The sequence below is a fragment of the Schistocerca piceifrons genome, chromosome 1 (assembly GCF_021461385.2).
Source record: "Schistocerca piceifrons isolate TAMUIC-IGC-003096 chromosome 1, iqSchPice1.1, whole genome shotgun sequence".
In the NCBI taxonomy this organism is placed as follows: domain Eukaryota; kingdom Metazoa; phylum Arthropoda; class Insecta; order Orthoptera; family Acrididae; genus Schistocerca; species Schistocerca piceifrons.
Genome location: NC_060138.1, coordinates 207106541 through 207126835, shown reverse-complemented (window position 1 = coordinate 207126835; position 20295 = coordinate 207106541). Strand labels below are relative to the sequence as shown.

Below are 20295 nucleotides of genomic sequence, written 5' to 3'. Positions count from 1 at the left end.
GTATTACCTTCGGCATTCATGTCTGCAGAGTTGCGTAATTTGAATTTGCCGCTGAGATAATTTTTAAGATGGCGGCAGACAATTGCTAGAGACTTTCTATTGTTAGAGCAAATAGGATAAGTATTTGAAATGCTTATTAAACTTTATTTTCGTATTGTGCACTATTTAGACTTCATCAAGCAAACATTTGATTTTTTCTAAGGAAAACACAGACAAAAACGCGACACAAATCGCTATCATCAATGGGTGCGCTCCTTGCAGCGGAAAGAAATAATTAACACAGATAATGCTTACTGAGAGAGGAATTAACGTTACAAATAATTATTCACTCATATTTATTATAATAATAATGAACTCTATTCTCAACTAATAATTAACAAATAATTACAATTTCTTAACAGACCTCAGGTTGATATGCGTCCGCAACCTACAAAAGCCAACCAACAAAAGGTAAAAACAAAGGAAGACAAACACAGATCATAAAAGGAATTTACAATTATCATTGTCTTTGTATGATACACATCGATATGTCCAATTACATCATAAAATATTATATAACTAATTAATATTTATCATCGTTTTAACTGTTTTTTGTATGTCGAATAGATAATGTTTATAACTGTTAGAGGCATAATTTCCTCTCGTCGCACTGTAGCTAAAATTTATCTCATGGATGTTACAATGTCTTCCACGAGTAATGAGTGTGTTATGGTGAGACACTACGAATGTAGTGTGTGGACATACAAGGTGAGAATGTGTGTCTCGCGGGAAGCGTGCATGAGATAGTCCCTGCAGTCGCGCTGTCCTCTGTGCCCTCGGTGGCTCAGATGGATAGAGTGTCTGCCTTGTAATCAGGTGATCCCGGGTTCGAGTCCCGGTCGGGGCACGTATTTTCACCTGTCTCCGTTGATATATATCAACGCCCGTTAGCAGCTGCAGGTATTACTATAATTCTAACATCCGGGTATGTCAGATACTTACTCGAAACTGGAAAATGTGGTACCATGTATCGATACCACCCCACAGGTGTCAAAGTTGGCAATGGAATTGCAAGTTTCCATCAGACACCGATAGCGGTCACGCGGAATCTGACGGACCCAGTGGTGCATGCCCGCTAAGCCACACATGCAGTGGCTAAAAAATGGTTGAAATGGCTCTGAGCACTATGGGACTTAACAGCTGAGGTCATCAGTTCCCTAGAACTTAGAACTACTTAAACCTAAATAACCTAAGGGCATCACACACATCCATGCCCGAGGCAGGATTCGAACCTGCGACTGTGGCGGTCACGCGGTTCCAGACTGACGCGCCTAGAACCGCAGTGCCTCTGTACTATGAATGCTATATAGGATGGTCAGGGGCAGCCACACAGCCCATTCGCACTTGGAGCCAGTTCGCTGTGTGACAGTACGTAGATGGCACCTAGAGTGGCTGTGAAACCATGCTTTAGTTCGGAGAGCCTCATTGTTGTTCTAATTTAGAGTTGAACTCTATTTCTTGCCTCGCTCTTTGTACTGAATCTTCATACACTTGGAGAAATAGAAGTAAAGTAAATCTTCTGTTAGCTCACTAATCATTTCTGTTCGCGTCCAGCATTCCTATGACGACAGTTGCTACATCACTCTGCAGCCCACGTTTCCTTACAGTTGTGTTTGGAGTCACACACAACAAAAAAGCGTATGGCTCTCCTTCCAGCGCTAAAAACATTTTCGATATATCAGCTACATTTAGCACGCAGCAATGCACTAAAAGTAAACTTGCATGCAGTATGGCCTTTCACGTGAGTTATCTTTGGTTTTGAGCGGTGGTGGGCTAAGAAGACCCACTCCATCAAAGTCCTGAGCGCTGCCTACTGCGTGCTGTACGGAGCCATGTGTCTGCCTACATTCATGTCTGGCCGATGGGAACTATTTTTGTGATGTAAGGCGAATGCCTAACATAGCCCTCGTCGGTTGCACGCTCTTTTGGAGCTAACTGCAACTAAGTTACGCCTGTGTATTAGGCAGCTCGGTGCTCTTCCATGTAAACTGTGTTCCATATCTTTTACAGGGCCCAACAGTTTCAACAAACGACGGACGACTCGTATCCCAGGGCCTTTCCATGACTTGTAACCACCAAGTGCATTTACTAAGAATGTTCAGATGTTGCTGCAACTCGAAGTTTCGGCTTACTAGTGCAGCAAAGGACACAATTCATTTCGCAAACAGAATGTCGTATTTCATCCTTAGCTATTGTATTGCATTGTTCTACTTGTGCTTCGAGGCCGTGTCTGTCAGCCATCCGGAGGCTACAACAAGCTTGTTAAAAAAAAAGACCACGGCTGAAGTCTTTCGTCATATCTAATTAACCAAGTGAAGTCTCCTTTGCACCCCCGATGGCGACGGGACATTAAAATTAATCTGACTTCTCTTTCGCTGCAGCATTTCGATTATCAACGTCCCGCCTCAGAGTGCCTCGTTAATTGAAAAGCTATTTATGTCTCAGAGGATGTTATGAAATTAACATGGTGAAGGTTATGTAACAAGATTCGGTAATCGGCAAAACCGTTTCACTCCCTTTTCCTTATTGTTAATTAAAACGCCTCGGTGCCGGATCCGCCAAGAGGTGTTTATGTCTGTTGTTCAGCCAAACGACCCGAAATAACTGGAATTTTAACATCAGATCTAATAAATTAAGTGGTAAAAATGATTTGCAATGATCATCCGAGAAGTCAAACCTCAATGGATGGTCAGCTATTGGCAGTGTAGTGATGGATGGTAATCAGCGAAGCTCCTATCATAATGTAGCGATAACTTGGTAGTATTGTGATGTTCAAGCGCTAGTGATGTCAGAGCTTTTGTTGCAACCCCCCCCCCCCACCCCCTTTCTTTAAAGTATCAAACTCCCATGAGTAAAACTGTGATCAAATGTTTTGCTTTCATTATCTTGTGAGGCTATCAACGAGAAAAAATGAAATCTTATTTAAAGTTTATGGGACGGCGTATGTCCTCATTATCAAACACAGGATGACTATGGCGTAAGTATTTTGCTATTCGTTTGAAGGTAAGCACCTTCTCACCCATTCGACGCTTTTGACGTCTTATCTCCAGAAATATGTCTTGCAGATTGATAAAATTTTTCAGGTAGGTTCGTAGATACCATCTGAGAAATGTGATGTGAATGGAGTTAGTAATAAATATGTAAAATATTAAAACGCCATGCCTGATGCTGAAAAGTTCACACAAAATATAGTAAGTCGTGGAACTTCATTCCTTTCATTATTTTGCAGAGGATGTCAGCGACGAAAAGTTTCGAAAATGCTTGAATTCATGTATATAGTTTGTTGCAAGTCACTAAGTTTTCTCATGCTCAATTACTAGATGAATATAGTGTGGATCATTTCCACGCCGTGATTTAGGCTGCCTCAAAATATAAAACAGTTTTTAACTTAAATACTTTCCTTACTGTGTTAAATTGTTAATTTTTGATTATGCTTCTTAATGGGTAGATTGTGGCACCATTTTAAGTTTTTACCTTGGGTCAATAATTACGAGTACATGAGATACCGAAAATCAAATTTATGTCGCCTCAGGAAGGCGTTAGGTGGGCAACCTGCAACTACAACCGGGTGATCGAATGACAATTTTAGCTGTTTTGCAACAGAGATGGTATGAAATGATACAATGCGACTCAGATTTTGCATACAGAAGGGGTGTATGTGTCAGGCAGCTTGGGTATTACAAAAATCTAGCGTATGTATTCTGATCACAACGACAGCCAATAAGTTTTGGTATTCCTCGGTCGTTTGGCATAGATAAGGTCAAAAATAAACGAAAAGACGAGATTTCCCTCGTTGATAACGAACTATTATGTCGAGATATATTAGTGAGTGACTGTTTCTCGACGTTGACCTGAGTCGTCAGAATGCGATAAATTTAATCGAAATCGGCATATCAGTGTAGGGATTAGTGGGAAGGGAACTAAAAGTAAACTAATCTCAAATGTAAACATGTGTCTACAGCAATAAGTAAGAATGGAGGAAAGAGTGAATCATTTAGTAGGTACCATCCACATCTGTACTCTGAAAACAACGGTGAACTGCACGAAAGGAGGTTTTTCCCATTGCAACAAGTATTACTATTTCTTCTCATTTCATTCGTGTATGTAGCGCGGGAAGAATGTCAGCTCAAATGCATCTGCGGCATTACTGAAATCTCGTATTCATGGGCCCAACAGGAACGATACGTAGTTGGTTCCCTTCCGAAAGTCAAACAAACCAGTGACCATTTGTGCTGCCGTTCCGCGTATATTTTCAATATCTATATCTACATTTATACTCCGCAAGCCACCCAACGGTGTGTGGCGGAGGGCACTTTACGTGCCACTGTCATTACCTCCCTTTCCTGTTCCAGTCGCGTATGGTTCGCGGGAAGAACGACTGTCTGAAAGCCTCCGTGCGCGCTCGAATCTCTCTAATTTTACATTCGTGATCTCCTCGGGAGGTATAAGTAGGGGGAAGCAATATATTCGATACCTCATCCAGAAACGCACCCTCTCGAAACCTGGCGAGCAAGCTACACCGCGATGCAGAGCGCCTCTCTTGCAGAGTCTGCCACTTGAGTTTGCTAAACATCTCCGTAACGCTATCACGGTTACCAAATAACCCTGTGACGAAACGCGCCGCTCTTCTTTGGATCTTCTCTATCTCCTCCGTCAACCTGACCTGGTACGGATCCCACACTTATGAGCAATACTCAAGTATAGGTCGAACGAGTGTTTTGTAAGCCACCTCCTTTGTTGATGGACTACATTTTCTAAGGACTCTCCCAATGAATCTCAACCTGGTACCCGCCTTACCAACAATTAATTTTATATGATCATTCCACTTCAAATCGTTCCGCACGCATACTCCCAGATATTTTACAGAAGTAACTGCTACCAGTGTTTGTTCCGCTATCATATAATCATACAATGAAGGATCCTTCTTTCTATGTATTCGCAATACATTACATTTGCCTTTGTTAAGGGTCAGTTGCCACTCGCTGCACCAAGTGCCTATCCGCTGCAGATCTTCCTGCATTTCGCAAAGCAGTCTACAGCCAGGGTCAAACCTCAATGATTATTGAAAGTATCCACGCACCGCAGTCCGTCGAAGGCACAAAACAATTACGGCATAAGCACCGACGCATCGAACCGCAAGTCTGAAAAGTTGTTTCCATTAGTTGTTCAATACTTTACTGAAACTGACGGAATCCGACAGAAGCTGTTCGAGTTTGATTCGCTGAATAACGAAACATCGGAGACACCTGCAAAGTTTTGTCAAGACACTTTAAGACAACTGCACATTCCATTAAATAAATTAATCGCTCTTTTAATCCTCTTTTACTTAAATGATTCAAATGGCTCTAGGCACTATGGGACTTAACATCTGAGGTCATCAGTCCCCTAGACTAAGAACTATTTAAACCTAACTAACCTAAGGACATCACACACATCCATGCCCGATGCAGGATTCGAACCTGCGACCGTAGCCGCAGCGCGGTTCCGGACTGAAGCGCCTAGAACTGTTCGGCCACAGCGGCCGGCCCTCTGTTACTCCTGTCTGGTATGGGTCTCACACATGTGACCAATATTCTAGAATGGATCGCACGAGCGTTTTGTAGGAAAACTCTTTGCAGACTGATTGTATTGTCCTAGCTTATGTGATCTCTGCATTTCACATCCCTAATAATTGTAACACACAGGTGTTTGAGTTAGCCGATTCAAGTTCTGACATAGTGATAATAGAGTCATAGGATACGACATTTCTTTCTTTTTTTAATGTTATACAGTGCACTGTAAAAAAAATTCTGAATAATGAAAGGAAATTGCTTGCAGTTTGTTCCACCACTTTGAAATCTTATCAATATCTACGTAAGTATATCGGCAGCTTATTTTTCAGACAGTACTTCATTATAGATAACGGCATCATTTACAAAAGTGGGGGGTTACTTTTAATAATCTCACCCTGTTCATTAATGCTGCCGCAGTGTTAATATCGGTTCCCGTCAGATCACGCAAGTTAAGCGCTGTCGGGTTGGGCTAGCGCTTGGATGGGTGATCATCCAGTCTGCCAAATGCTATTGGCAAGCTGGGTGCATTCAGCCCTAGTGAGGCAAACTGAGGAGCTACTCGACTGAGAAGTAGCGGCTCCTGTCTCGTAAACTGACATACGGCCGGGAGAGCGGTGTGCTGCCCACCTGTCCCTCCATATCCGCTTCCAGTGTCGCCTGTGGGTTGAGGGTGACGCGGCGGCCGGTCGGTACCGGTTGGTCTTCGTGGCTTGTTCGGGCGGAGTTTAGTTTACATTTAGATCATGAATGTACAACATTAACAGGAAGGGGCCCAACGCACTTCCCTGAGGCACCTTTGGCATTTCTCTCCAAGATAACGTGTGTCCTCCATATTAAGAAATCCTAAATCCAGCCGCAAGTTTCCTTTCATACTCTCTACGACCAAACTTTCTTTAATATCCATAGAGTTGGTATTAACTCAAATGCTTTTCGGAAAGCAGGCATTACTGTGTTTACTTAATTGTCTTTATCCAAGGCTTTCTGGATGTCGTATATAAAAGCTCGCGTTAGATTTCGATTGACAGGTGGTTTCGCAATCCATGCTGGCTGACAGAGAGGAGCTCATTCTATTTCAGATACCACATTATGTTTGAGCTCAGAATTTGTTCTGAGAATAGGCTGGTGGCAAAAATATTGGATGGTAATTCTGTGATTCACTTCTGCTACCTTCCTTGTAGACAGGGTGTACCTGTGATTTCATCCTTCAACAGACAACTACTGTGCTATATTGTGGTTAGGAGAGGAGCTAATTAAGTTACAAATTCTGTGTAGTATCTCACGTAGTTTCCAATGGATCTTTCAGTTTTGGCCAGTTTTAGTGGTTTCAAAAAATGTTTCAAATGGCTCTGAGCACTATGGGACTAAACATCTGAGGTCATCAGTCCCCTAGAACTTAGAACTACTTAAACCTAACTAACCTAAGGACATCACACACATCCATGCCCGAGGCAAGATTCGAACCTGCTACCGTAGCGGTCGCGCGGTTCCAGTCTGAAGCGCCTAGAAACAGCTGGGCCACCACGGCCGGCTTAGCGGTTTCATCGATTTTTCAGTGCAACTGAAATGGCACATGTGCATAACTTAGGTTTGCAGTAGAACGAGAATTAAACTAAGGGAGTGCTCTTGGATTTTCGTTTGCAAACGATCTTTTGACAGCATGCTTTAGCATTTCTGATTTCGCTTCGTTTCCTTCATTTTCATTTCCTGTGTCACTAATGAGAGAATACTATGCCCTGTATCGATAATACCACTCGGTTGCCTAAGCGAAATGAAGGTGAAATATTGAACACAAACTCCGTTATGTAGTCCATACGTCGGAACACATTGATCTTAAACTGTCATTTATGATTCGAAAATGAAATAGATTCGGACGTGTGCTTATAATAACGCTGCTTTCTGTTTTGGTGTAAGGACTGCGTAGTTACTGTTCGTGAAAGTATTTCTTATTCGCCCATGAAGCTTAGTTTGATGATGAAATGAGGCTTGAATTGCTTAGAGACAAATGAAATGTGAGAATGGAACGGATACGAAATTAATGTATGTGTAACGTAAATGTATCCATGTTGAACGGATGTAGGTGACATATCTCTCTCTCTCTCTCTCTCTCTCTCTCTCTCTCTCTCTCTCTCTCTCCCTCTCCCTCTCTCTCTCTTTCTCCCCCTCTCTTTCCAAGTATTTATCCCGACTTGTTGGGTCTGCTGGTAAATCGGATGTGGCATGGTTAATTTTAAGGGGTGACCGGATGCCCTTCCTGTCGCCACCCCATACCCCCTATGAAGGAATTAGTGTACCCCAACTGTCTGCACTAGCGTAATCCATGGAATAGTGCGAATGTGTTCAGATGCCTGCGAGCCATGTAACTAAGTCGAAACGTGGGGACCAGCCCAGTATTCACTTAGTAGGATGTGGAAAACCGCCTAAAAACCACATCCAGGCTGGCCAGCACACCGGTCCTCGTCGTTAATTCGCTGGGCGGATTCGATCCGGGACCAGCGCGCCTACCCGAGTCCAGGAAGCAACGCGTTAGTGCTCTAGGATGCTTTGGCGGGTTTAGGCGACACCTGTGACGGTATAATTGATTTTATAAACAATGCAAACTGCGGCTTCAGTCACGTTTAAACTAAAACACATACAGAACTTCAAGAGGAAACTATGACCTGCATACTTTTCTTGGCAAACTCTCATACAAAATGATCCATATACTTAGAACATACATCATCAGTCTCCATTTCAGAACACACACTAAACAACAACAAACCCTCAGACGTAGGACACATACAGTGATCAGCCAGAACATTACGACCACCGAGCCGCTGTGAATATGAACCCGTCCAGGCGGTAGCAGCGTCACCTGGCGAGGAATGACTGCTAGTCAGATACACGCCTGCTGCGTGTAAGTGTCAGTGAGCGTCTTGTCCGTGCATAGAATGGGCAAGGTGCACACTCTATCTGAGATTGACCAAAGACAGATATTGATTACCCAGAGGCTTGGCACGAGTATTTCGGAAACTGCACGTCTCGCCAGGTGTTCGGGTAGTGCTGTGATGATTGTCAACAACACATGGCGAAACCATGGTGAAACCATGACCAGACGTCGTGGGGTTGGACAGCTAGCCATCGTTACAGATGTTGGACGCCATACACTGGGCCAATTGTTAAAACAGGACAGGCGGTGAACTGCAGCATAAATATCATCAGACTTCAATGCTGGATAGAATACAAGTGTGTCTGCACAAACAGTGCACTGAGCACTCCTAACAATGGACATCCACAGACGACGACCCATGCATGTGCCAGTGTTAACATCATGACTGCAATGGGCATGAGATCATTGGCACTGGACGTTGGGACAGCAGCAGAGCGTTGCATGGGCGATGAATCACGATACCTACTCCATCATGCTGATAGGAGTGAGCGATTTCGCCACCTTTCATGAGTACAACGCCATGACACCTGTACTGCAGGATGGAGATAAGTTAGCAGCAGCTCCATCATGCTCTGGGGAACGTGCTGGTGGACATCCATGGGTCCAGTGGAGCACATGTAAGACACCATGATGGCCAAGGACTATCGTACGCTGGTCGCAGACCATGAAAATTATGTTTCTCGACGGCAGTGTCATTTTTCAGCAAGATATGTGCCATATCAGAACGCCAGGAATGTGATGGAGTGGTTCGACGAAAACGGTGCCGAGTTCCAGTTGACATGCTGGGCTACCAACTCGCCATATTTGTATCAGATCGAACACATCTAGAATGTGATTGAACATGGCATTAGAGCTCATTGCCTCCCTCCCCAAAATCTACGGGAATTAGGAGATTTGGGTATGCAGATGTGGTGCCAGCTCCCTCCAGTGACCTACCAAGCGCCGGCCGAAGTGGCCGTGCGGTTAAAGGCGCTGCAGTCTGAAACCGCAAGACCGCTACGGTCGCAGGTTCGAATCCTGCCTCGGGCATGGATGTTTGTGATGTCCTTAGGTTAGTTAGGTTTAACTAGTTCTAAGTTCTAGGTGACTAATAACCTCAGCAGTTGAGTCCCATAGTGCTCAGAGCCATTTTGAACCTACCAAGCCCTCATTGCTTCAATGTCACTATGCGTCACCGGTGTTATCCATGCCAAAGGTGGACATACCAGCCATTAAGTCGGTGATCATAATGTTCTGACTGATCAGTATACACAGACTGGTAGACATACACGCTCTGTTATATTCAAAATAGTTTGTGGTACCTGTGAAGCTCCTATACAGGCAAACTGGGCGAGTTTTTCATACATGGCACAGTGACAGTAATCAGATCAAAACCAACTCGGAATTGATTTAGACGATGTATCTGTATGGTGTTAAAGGTGGCAAGTAATCTTAAATAATAAAAAGCTTGAGGCTATATACATGATTAGTGAAAGGAATCCGTTGAATCTCCACTAAAGATACTGCCTACACTACGCTTAAAAATGGTTCAAATGGCTCTAAGCACTATGGGACTTGACATGTGAGCTCATCAGCCCCCTAAGCTTAGAACTACTTAAATCGAACTAACCTAAGGACATTACACACGACCATGCTCGAGGCAGGATTCGAACCTGTGACCGTAGCAACAGCGCGATTCCGGACGGAAGCGCCTAGAAGCGCTCGGTCACAGCGGCCTGCTACACTACACTTGTCTGTCCTCTGCTAGAGTATAGCTGCGCAGTATGATATCTTTAGCAATTAGTACTGACGGAGGACATCGAAAAAGTTCAAACAAGGGCAGCTCATTTTGTATTATCACGAAATAGGCAAGAGAATGCCACGAATATGATGTGCGAGGTGAGGTGGAAATAATTATTAAAATAAAGGCATTTTCGTTTCGGCGATATCTTTTCACGAACTTCCAATCACTAAATCTTTCCTCCGAAATCAAAAATATTTTGTTGACCCCCATCTACATTGGGAGAAATTAACACTGTAATAAAATACGAGAAATCAATGCTGACATGGAAAGATTTGAAGTGTTCGTTTTTCCTGCGCGCTGTTAAGAGAGTGGAACGGTAGAGTAAGAGTCTGAAGGTGGTCCGACGAACTCTCTGCCAGGCATTTAACAGTAACCATGTAGATGTAGGTGTAGATCAGTGAAGATAGCAACGTATATCGCAGTGACAATTGCTCGAAATCATTATTAATGGCACTGGATACCCATTCCAAAGTACTGAAAATGGTCGTCAAATATCACAAAAAACGGACAAAGATTATCAAATCAATTAGAGTTCTTCAGAAATAAGGTACAAATGACTAGCTTGAAAGCAATAATTTGAATTTTTGAAAAACTTTTCATTTAGTAACATCGTAAACATCCATACGATTTCTGAGTGTTTCAGCTTCTGTAATATTTCCTGTAATTACTGTAAGAAAATAATCTTTGCGTCCCCAGCCTATGCTTACATAAAACTTGCACTCGCACATACAAAAACATCTTACCTCTGGCGTATGTAGTTATAAAACATTGTGTTATATTAACGAACGTGCACCTAATGATGACTGCATTCTGCCCAAACGCTCCGTGCTAAAGTGAATATTGTTGTTAAACGTAGCTGTAGCAGAAAATTGTGTTGTTTGGGAAATATATGTGTGTTTTAGTTGTTTGTACTGAGAGTATACAAGCGAATGTTCAGAGGAACGTTGGCAACATTGGAAAATATTTCTCGCTGGCAGGGCGGGCGCGGTTTGTTAGCGACTCCCGTACCCGGCCTTACTTAGTCTCGGCGGCATTCATGTAGCGGTCGTACGCTTGGCTACGGCGGCACAAAAGAGCGCTAACAAGATCGCGGGCCGCGGGCGGACGCAGGATAAACATTGAGCGGTCGGCCGCCAGGCGGCAGCAGCTGCAGCGTCGGCTGCGACCGCAGCGCCCGCGGCGGCCGCCGCGCAAGGCGAACCTCTGCTCCCGCCGGCCCCTTTGAGCCATCCCGATCCGAAAGGCTGTGCTTGCTCGCGCTTGCCAGCGTTACAGAATATATTAAATTCCCTGCGGGGAGAGTTAATTTCCTAGGGCCTAGGGGGAGCGCAAGGGCTGGCGCTCCCTCCTCTGCGTTCTTATCTTCAATAAAACCGACCAGGAATTTGCTCTTGTCCGATCGCGGGTGGGCGAAAAATGCGTGGAGCGCGGCGTCGCACAGTTCATCGATTTGCACAGCCAACCGGAGGTCGATACAAATATTGGCCCCCGTTCTATTTTTGCCCCATTAGCTCTGCCCTTCCCCTACAGAGCCAACAGTTGTGTACTTCATGGGGTAGACCAAGGTAGAAATATTTTTAGCCTGAGTTTTCTATTGGCTTAAAATGTTCCTTAGAGGGTCTGTTTTCAAGATTATTTCATATAAATTGGCCCGTAAAAGTTAAAATATGTTAAAACTGCGATATACTGCGCATGCCAGCACTCCAATGCACGTGATGTAATACTAGAGGGTGTCACAGATAACTGTATCCCGTGTAAATATGAAGCAAATGAAGAGAAATCACAAACAGGGAAAACTGAAATGAATTTAACATTTATTTACAATGAAAAATACAGTGAAAAATAGATTTACGGAATAAGCAGAAAGTGATCCCCTGCTACATCAATACTCGGCTGTTCACGTGTAACAATAAGCGTATCCAGATACAGATGACGTAAAGTCCGGATATCGACGGCGGGAAATTCATTGCTTATGTTGTCTTTCGGTTCTGTTATTTTGCGTGAATTTGTTTCATAGATCTAGTTCTTCAAGTATACCCACAGGAAGAAAATAATTACATGTTATTAGACCTGGCGAACGTGGTCGTCATAAACGTTTGCTGACAGTTCATTCCTCAGTGAAGACAGCATGGATTCGTTCCTGGTGCCGGCCGCGGTGGCCGTGCGGTTCTAGACGCTTCGGTCCGGAACCCCGCGACTGCTACAGTCGCAGGTTCGAATCCTGCCTCGGGCATGGATGTGTGTGATGTCCTTAGGTTAGTTAGGTTTAAGTAGTTCTAAGTTCTAGGGGACTCATGACCTCAGATGTTAAGTCCCATAGTGCTCAGAGCCATTTGAACCATTTTTTCGTTCCTGTGATACCTTAGACGTGTGGCATGTTGCCCCATATTGCCGGGAGAACCAGTATTGTCTCTCATATTCGGTGATTTGAGTACAAAACATATCAAAAATGTCATATACGCAACCGTGTTACGGGTAGTGTCAAAAATATGGGTCCAATTATGCGCGTTCCTGTTACACTGCATCAAACGCCGATCATGGAGTGGTTGCTGCAAGCAATGTTAGAGTTCTCGGTTGCACAATACATCGTATTCTATGAAACCACATGATCGGAAAGATGAAACCATGCTTCATCAATCATGATGTAACAGAAACATCGTTGATGTTTTTCAAAAGCCACGTGCAGTAATCTATACGTTTCTGACAGTCATCGTCCCGCAATTGCTGCGGAACGATCACAAGATATGACATCAAAGTAAGACTTTTCAGTATCCGCTGGCAACTGAACTAACTACATGCGCCAGTTGAACCATTTGCGAGTAGTCTTCTTTGCGTTCTGAAAAATTCTTCGGCCAATGTCTGTAACAACTCGTGCATGAGCTGAAGGAGTTCTTTGTCGTTTTCAAATGGTTCAAATGGCTCTGAGCACTATGGGACTCAACTGCTGAGGTCATTAGTCCCCTAGAACTTAGAACTAGTTAAACCTAACTAACATAAGGACATCACAAACATCCATGCCCGTAGCAGGATTCGAACCTGCGACCGTAGGGGTCTTGCGGTTCCAGACTGCAGCGCCTTTAACCACACGGCCACTTCGGCCGGCCCTTTGTCGTTTTACTTTTTACACAGATCACTAGGTGCGCCACTGTTTGTGCAGACCGCGTATGGTCCTCTTTGCTGGTAGTCGTCTATCAGAATACTTGACCCAGAAAATTTCGCCAGTGTCCTTAATCGAACCTGTTTTCACATACGCTTTCACAATTTCAGTTCTTTCTTCAGTCGATAAACTCATTTTGCAGACCGCAAAGAAAAACATCTAACTTACGAAATAAACTGAAATACTGAAAATATTAGATACAGGCTCCCAGGTAGATGTTATTTTTCTTGACTTCCGGAAGGCGTTCGATACAGTTCCGCACTGTCGCCAGCCGGCCGCGGTGGTCTCGCGGTTCTAGGCGCCTAGTCCGGAGCCGCGCGACTGCTACGGTCGCAGGTTCGAATCCTGCCTCGGGCATGGATGTGTGTGATGTCCTTAGGTTAGTTAGTTTTAAGTAGTTCTTAGTTCTAGGGGACTGACGACCATAGATGTTAAGTCCCATAGTGCTCAGAGCCATTTGAACCATTTTTTTTCGCACTGTCGCCTGATAAACAAAGTAAGAGCCTACGGAATATCAGACCAGCTGTGTGCCTGGATTGAAGAGTTTTTAGCAAACAGAACACAGCATGTTGTTATCAATGGAGAGACGTCTACAGACGTTAAAGTAACCTCTGGCGTGCCACAGGGGAATGTTATGGGACCATTGCTTTTCACAATATATATAAATGACCTAATAGATAGTGTCGGAAGTCCCATGCGGCTTTTCGCGGATGATGCTGTAGTATACAGAGAAGTTGCAGCATTAGAAAATTGTAGCGAAATGCAGGAAGATCTGCAGCGGATAGGCACTTGGTGCAGGGAGTGACAACTGACCCTTAACATAGACAAATGTAGTGTATTGCGAATACATAGAAAGAAGGATCCTTTATTGTATGATTATATGACAGCGGAACAAACACTGGTAGCAGTTACTTCTGTAAAATATCTGGGAGTATGCGTGCGGAACGATTTGAAGTGGAATGATCATATAAAATTAATTGTTGGTTAGGCGGGTACCAGGTTGAGATTCATTGGGAGAGTCCTTAGAAAATGTAGTCCATCAACAAAGGAGGTGGCTTACAAAACACTCGTTCGACCTATACTTGAGTATTGCTCATCAGTGTGGGATCCGTACCAGATCGGGTTGACGGAGGAGATAGAGAAGATCCAAAGAAGAGCGGCGCGTTTCGTCACAGGGTTATTTGGTAACCGTGATAGCGTTACGGAGATGTTTAACAAACTCAAGTGGCAGACTATGCAAGAGAGGGGCTCTGCATCGCGGTATACCTTGCTCGCCAGGTTTCGAGAGGGTGCGTTTCTGGATGAGGTATCGAATATATTGCTTCCCCCTACTTATACCTCCCGAGGAGATTACGAATGTAAAATCAGAGAGATTCGAGCGCGCACGGAGGCTTTCAGACAGTCGTTCTTCCCGCGAACCATACGCGACTTGAACAGGAAAGGGAGGTAATGACAGTGGCACGTAAAGTGCCCTCCGCCACACACCGTTGGGTGGTTTGCGGAGTATAAATGTAGATGATGTAGATGTAGACTGCCAGAAGAATGCGGACAATCGATTATTGTATAAAAATGCCCATTGTTCTACTTGTTTACGCTATGTAAGAAGTTGAAATATCGCATTCGTATTCAGAGGAGAAACGGACTACTTTTGACTGCGCTACTCTTTATAATAGTTACCGAGAGAATAGGGGACCTCTTGCTGTCGGACAATATCACACAGGGCATCAGAATCACCTCAGAGAGCTTTCCGAGCGCGACGATAGGAAATCGTAAAAACTCATATACATAGAAGAATATATCGCTTGAACACATCCAAGTAGGAATGAAATGTGATTCCTTTACATTCTAGAGTATAATCAGAACGATTAGTACACTCGTGAATGGGGCATTTTTGATAAAACACTTCCACCAGACGCTGAAGCTCGGGCCAGCTGAATTGTCGGACGTCAGTTTTACGCCTTTGACGTCATGACAGCTTCCTTTATTACACCTCAATGTGCGTGAAGTAATTATCGTCCCTGTATGAGGAACTGCACTTTGTCGGCAGATATTGTAACTGTTTTGAACCCTCTTTTTCATCTAAGAGTTTACATATCTTGCTCCGCCTCACGGTTTTCGTATTAGAAACAAAAAATGTTTTGAATTTAATTTCCGCATTGGCATACATTCATACTCATTTCTCTTCCTTTACTAATAAGACTGTACCGAGTAAAAGGAAAGGAAAGAGAAAAAAAAATCGTAACCATTATGCGTATCAGACAAGTGCATGGCTTTATAAGGTTCAAATGGCTCTGAGCACTATGGGTCTTAACTTCCGAGGTCATCAGTCCCCTAAAACTTAGAACTAATTAAACCTAACTAACCTAAGGACATTACACACATCCATGCCCGAAGCAGGGTTCGAAACTGCGACCGTATCGGTCGCGCGGTTCCAGACTGTAGGGCCTAGAACCGCTCGGCCACCCCGACCGGCCTTTATACGGTCTGGCTGTGACTTAAGTTTTTGGTATCATCGAGTGATTTGATGGTAAACTAGTGTTTTTAATCTGTATTTCTGGCTGAAAATAGGCAAAAACGTGACAGTAGTCTCTGGACCACTGATTCCTGTTGTTTTTGTACCACGTCCACTAAGGCAGATGTCGTACCTCATAAGTGCAATGGCCACGCCGTGGTTAACAAAGGTAGGAAGAATTTCTGCCCCTAAAACATATAGAACAGTTTCTTTAATCTAATGCAATGGATAAAGGCAGCACAATGTTTAACCATATCTCATGTATTACTAACTCTATTGCCGGATGCGTCTGACCTGGGGCGGGGGACTCGAAGTTCGCGTGCGTAGCAACCACTGTTCTTGAATGCTACTGTCCATTACGAAATGAAAACTTGACAGTAATTTAGCAGACAAAGTTATCAGGATGGGGTATGGGGTGGGGGAGGGCGGAGATGGATCTATATGGGAACAACGGAAAGGATTTTCTAAGCTCGTGCGTGATACAAGATCTTGCAACAGAGATAAACGTTGCCGAGGGCGATGAACAAGAGAGAAAGCTGATGTTCCTCATTCACAGATATGCGCGGGGCTGCTGAATTTGAAGTTTCGTTACACGATTTGCAAGGAACAAAATCGGAGCGAGAGAATAATGGACACGAGTTACAGTTACTGAAACAAAAGAATGAACATACTGGTCAACCTGAAACAAGGCGGTGTAAGGAATTTAGCTTACCACAGACGTGAGAAAGATTTCAGCAATTCGGAGTGATTTTGCTACAAAAGCTTGTGTCTATGAACAAGCTCTGATGGCGATCTAGCTAGAAGTACGTCTGCAGTCAGTTGCATTGCGGTCCACGTCATTGCCTCGTGGTACTGCTGCACAGCATACACCACCTGTCTTCAACTGACCACCAGTCACTCCTCAAGATCCCCTAAAGAACGCACTTTTTGGCAGAAATTCCGGCAAATCACGTTTGGCTGGATAAATCGTTCCACCTGCGTGCTCCAAGTCACGTACGCCAAGGCATAGAAGACTGGGGTCCTCTGTAGAATGAAGGCTTTCACGACCGGGTGACATGGCTGTTGATATACTTTCCGGGATGTGAGGTCGTGGTCCAAGAACTTTTCTGCTCCTTACGTTTCGTCCAGAACTGCGCTGGACTTGAGTCGGCAAGACTCAGCGGAGCAGCGCCTCTGAGGAAGTCCAGCGCAGTTCTGGACGAAACGTAAGGAGCTGAAAAGTTCTTGGACCACTACCTCACATCCCGGAAACTATATCAACAGCCTGGGGTCCTCTGCCAGCATTAAGTTCCTTTTTCTCCCACCTTGCTAGTGTCCTGTGCGTTCCAACGGTTCAACCCTCCGTTTCTGAGCTCGAAGAGAGCAGAAAATTCATCTTAGCCGACATCCAAACTAACACAAAGGATTTCTGCAAGACGAGTAGTGTTCACGAAACAGAATCTGCTCATTGTAAAGGAAGAGACAGGATTAAATAAAACAAACACCCTACAGATCACTTCCTACAGGTACTGTTTCGAGTGGAATACGACAAAGATCGCAAATAAAAACGATTAAAGACCTATCTCATTCATAGGATAAACCCTAATGAAAGACGTGCTCAAAAATGGCTCTGAGCACTGTGGGACAAAGACGTGCTCAAACAAACGTACTACTTTCAACTTGACGTGGGGCATATCGGTGGCTACATTTCAAATCCTGTGTACACATAATACACCTACAGACTTAATCATGGTTCTTCCTGCTATACTGCGTATGCACAATAAGTAAAATTTCGTCAGTTCCCACCCATCCAGTTACCACAATTTTAGCGACGAGTACCGAAGTTTAATGTAGCAGTTGTCACGATATAACGTTCCGGATAAGCCCCGACTCCCTGGGATGATGTGCGAGAGCTGAAACGTCATTCACGTGCAAACACTCTGGAGAAATTTAGGTTATTCTCTGTGCAACTAGGAGTGGAGTAGTAGTAATCTTCCGCGAGCAACCGCCTGTGTGCCGGCGCACGTATTTTCCGTTTCGAGTCCCCGGAGTCTGCGATGATTTACGAGCGGAAGCGACTGCCGCCTCCCGCGACACAAGTCAGGGCCGTCGTTTTTCTCGAGATGAGCTCCTGACAGATTGCGCTTGCCGATACACCAGCCAGGCGCTGAGTGGGCGAGTGAGCTGCTCTTCCCTTGCGAGGTCACACTTCGCCACTACACTGAAATGTGCGACACTTTTTTTCCCTTCTTCCTGGCAAACGAGTGATGGAATGATATCTTCCAGCAAAGGTACGGAATGTAAAGCCACTTACTTACGCACTTATTCTGTGATGTTGATAGAAAGAGTCGTACATGTTGAAAGTTCCTAAGCTCCTAGTCGTAAGAGATATCAAACTGTGTTCACACATACCGGGTGATAAAAAAGTCAGTATAAATTTGAAAACTGAATAAATCACGGAATAATGTAGATAGAGAGGTACAAATTGACACACATGCTTGAAATGACATGGGGTTTTATTAGAACCAAAAAAATACGAAAGTTCAAAAAATGTCCGACAGATGGTGCTTCATCTGATCAGAATAGCAAATATTAGCATAACAAAGTAAGACAAAGCAACGATGATATTCTTTACAGGAAATGCTCAATATGTCCACCATCATACCTCAACAATAGCTGTAGTCGAGGAATAATGTTGTGAACAGCACTCGTAAACCATGTCCGGAGTTATGGTGAGGCATTGGCGCCGGATGTTGTCTTTCAGCATCCCTAGAGATGTCGGTCGATCACGATACACTTGCGACTTCAGATAACCCGAAAGCCAATAATGCACGGACTAAGGTCAGGGAACCTGGGAGGCCAAGCATGACGAAAGTGGCGGCTGAGCACACGATCATCACCAAACGACGCGCGCAAGAGATCTTTCACGCGTCTAGCAATATGGGGTGGAGCGCCATCCAGCATAAACATCGTACGTTCCAGCAGGTGTTTATCAGCCAGGCTGGGGATTATGCGATTCTGTAACGAATCGGCGTACCTCTCACCCGTCACGGTAGCAGTTACAAAACCAGAATCACGCATTTCCTCGAAGAAAAAAGGCCCGATAACGGTAGATGTGGTAAATTCAACCCATACCGTGACTTTCTCGTCGTGCAATGGAGTTTCCACGACAGTTCTAGGATTTTCGGTAGCCCAAATTCTGCAGTTGTGGGCGTTGACAAACCCTCGGAGCGTGAAATGAGCTTCGTCGGTCCACAACACGTTACTCAACCAATCGTCATCTTCCGCCATCTTTTGAAACACCCACACCGTAAATGGCCTGCGCTTCACTAAATCGCCAGGCAACAGTTCATAGTGCCGATGGATTTTGTACGGATAGCATCGGAGGGTACATAGCACACTGGACTCGCATTCGGGAGGACGACGGTTCAATCCTGTCTCCGGCCATCCTGATTTAGGTTTTCCGTGATTTCCCTAAATCGCTTCAGGCAAATGCCGGGATGGTTCCTGTGAAAGGGCACGGCCGATTTCCTTCCCCGGCCATCCTGATTTAGGTTTTCCGTGATTTCCCTAAATCGCTTCAGGCAAATGCCGGGATGGTTCCTGTGAAAGGGCACGGCCGATTTCCTTCCCCATCCTTTCCTCACCCGAGCTTGCGCTCCGTCTCTAATGACCTCGTTGTCGACGGGACGTTAAACACTAATCTCCTCCTCCTCCTCGGAGGGTACGCCTCAGTGCCAACCAAACAGTAGTATATGGAATGCCGGTGCGACGTGCGACTGCGCGAGCGCTGACTTCCCCGTGCATAGACGAACCCGCTACAGTCTCCATTTCATCCTGAACTGTCTCAGCAGCATTACGCCTTGTGCTCGGTTGGCCACTACGGAGTGGCTTCGAACTTCGAAATCGTTCTCGCCACAGCTGCATTTGTCAACGGACCTTTACCCGTTCGAATCCCCTTCCTATGGCGATAGGATCGTAACGCTGAACTAGCACATTCCCCATTCTGATAATACAGCTTCACTAAAAGCGCCTTTTCAGGTAACGTCAACATGCTGCGACTGCTGGCGCATCTGATTCTCTCTCAGCTCCTTTTATACGCGATTATCACGCGCAGTCACTGACGTTTTGCTGTCCAGCGCCATCTGTTGGACATTTTGTGAACTTTGTTTTTTTTTTTGTTCTAATAAAACCCCATGTCATTCATAGCATGTGTGTCAATTTTTACCTCTCTATCAATATTATTCCGTGGTTTATTAAGTTTTCAAATTTATACTGACATTTTGATCACGCGCTATATACGAGGGTAATCCCAAAAGTAAGGTGTCCTATTTTTTTTATAAGTAC

At 44.5% G+C, this 20295-nt stretch overlaps 1 non-coding gene across 1 annotated transcript; it reads left to right on the top strand.

Moving 5' to 3' along the window:
* Positions 1–811: 811 nt before the first annotated feature.
* On the top strand, positions 812–886 carry Trnat-ugu. The gene has a single exon. It is a non-coding gene; the product is annotated as a tRNA-Thr (tRNA).
* The last annotated feature ends 19409 nt before the right edge of the window (positions 887–20295 follow it).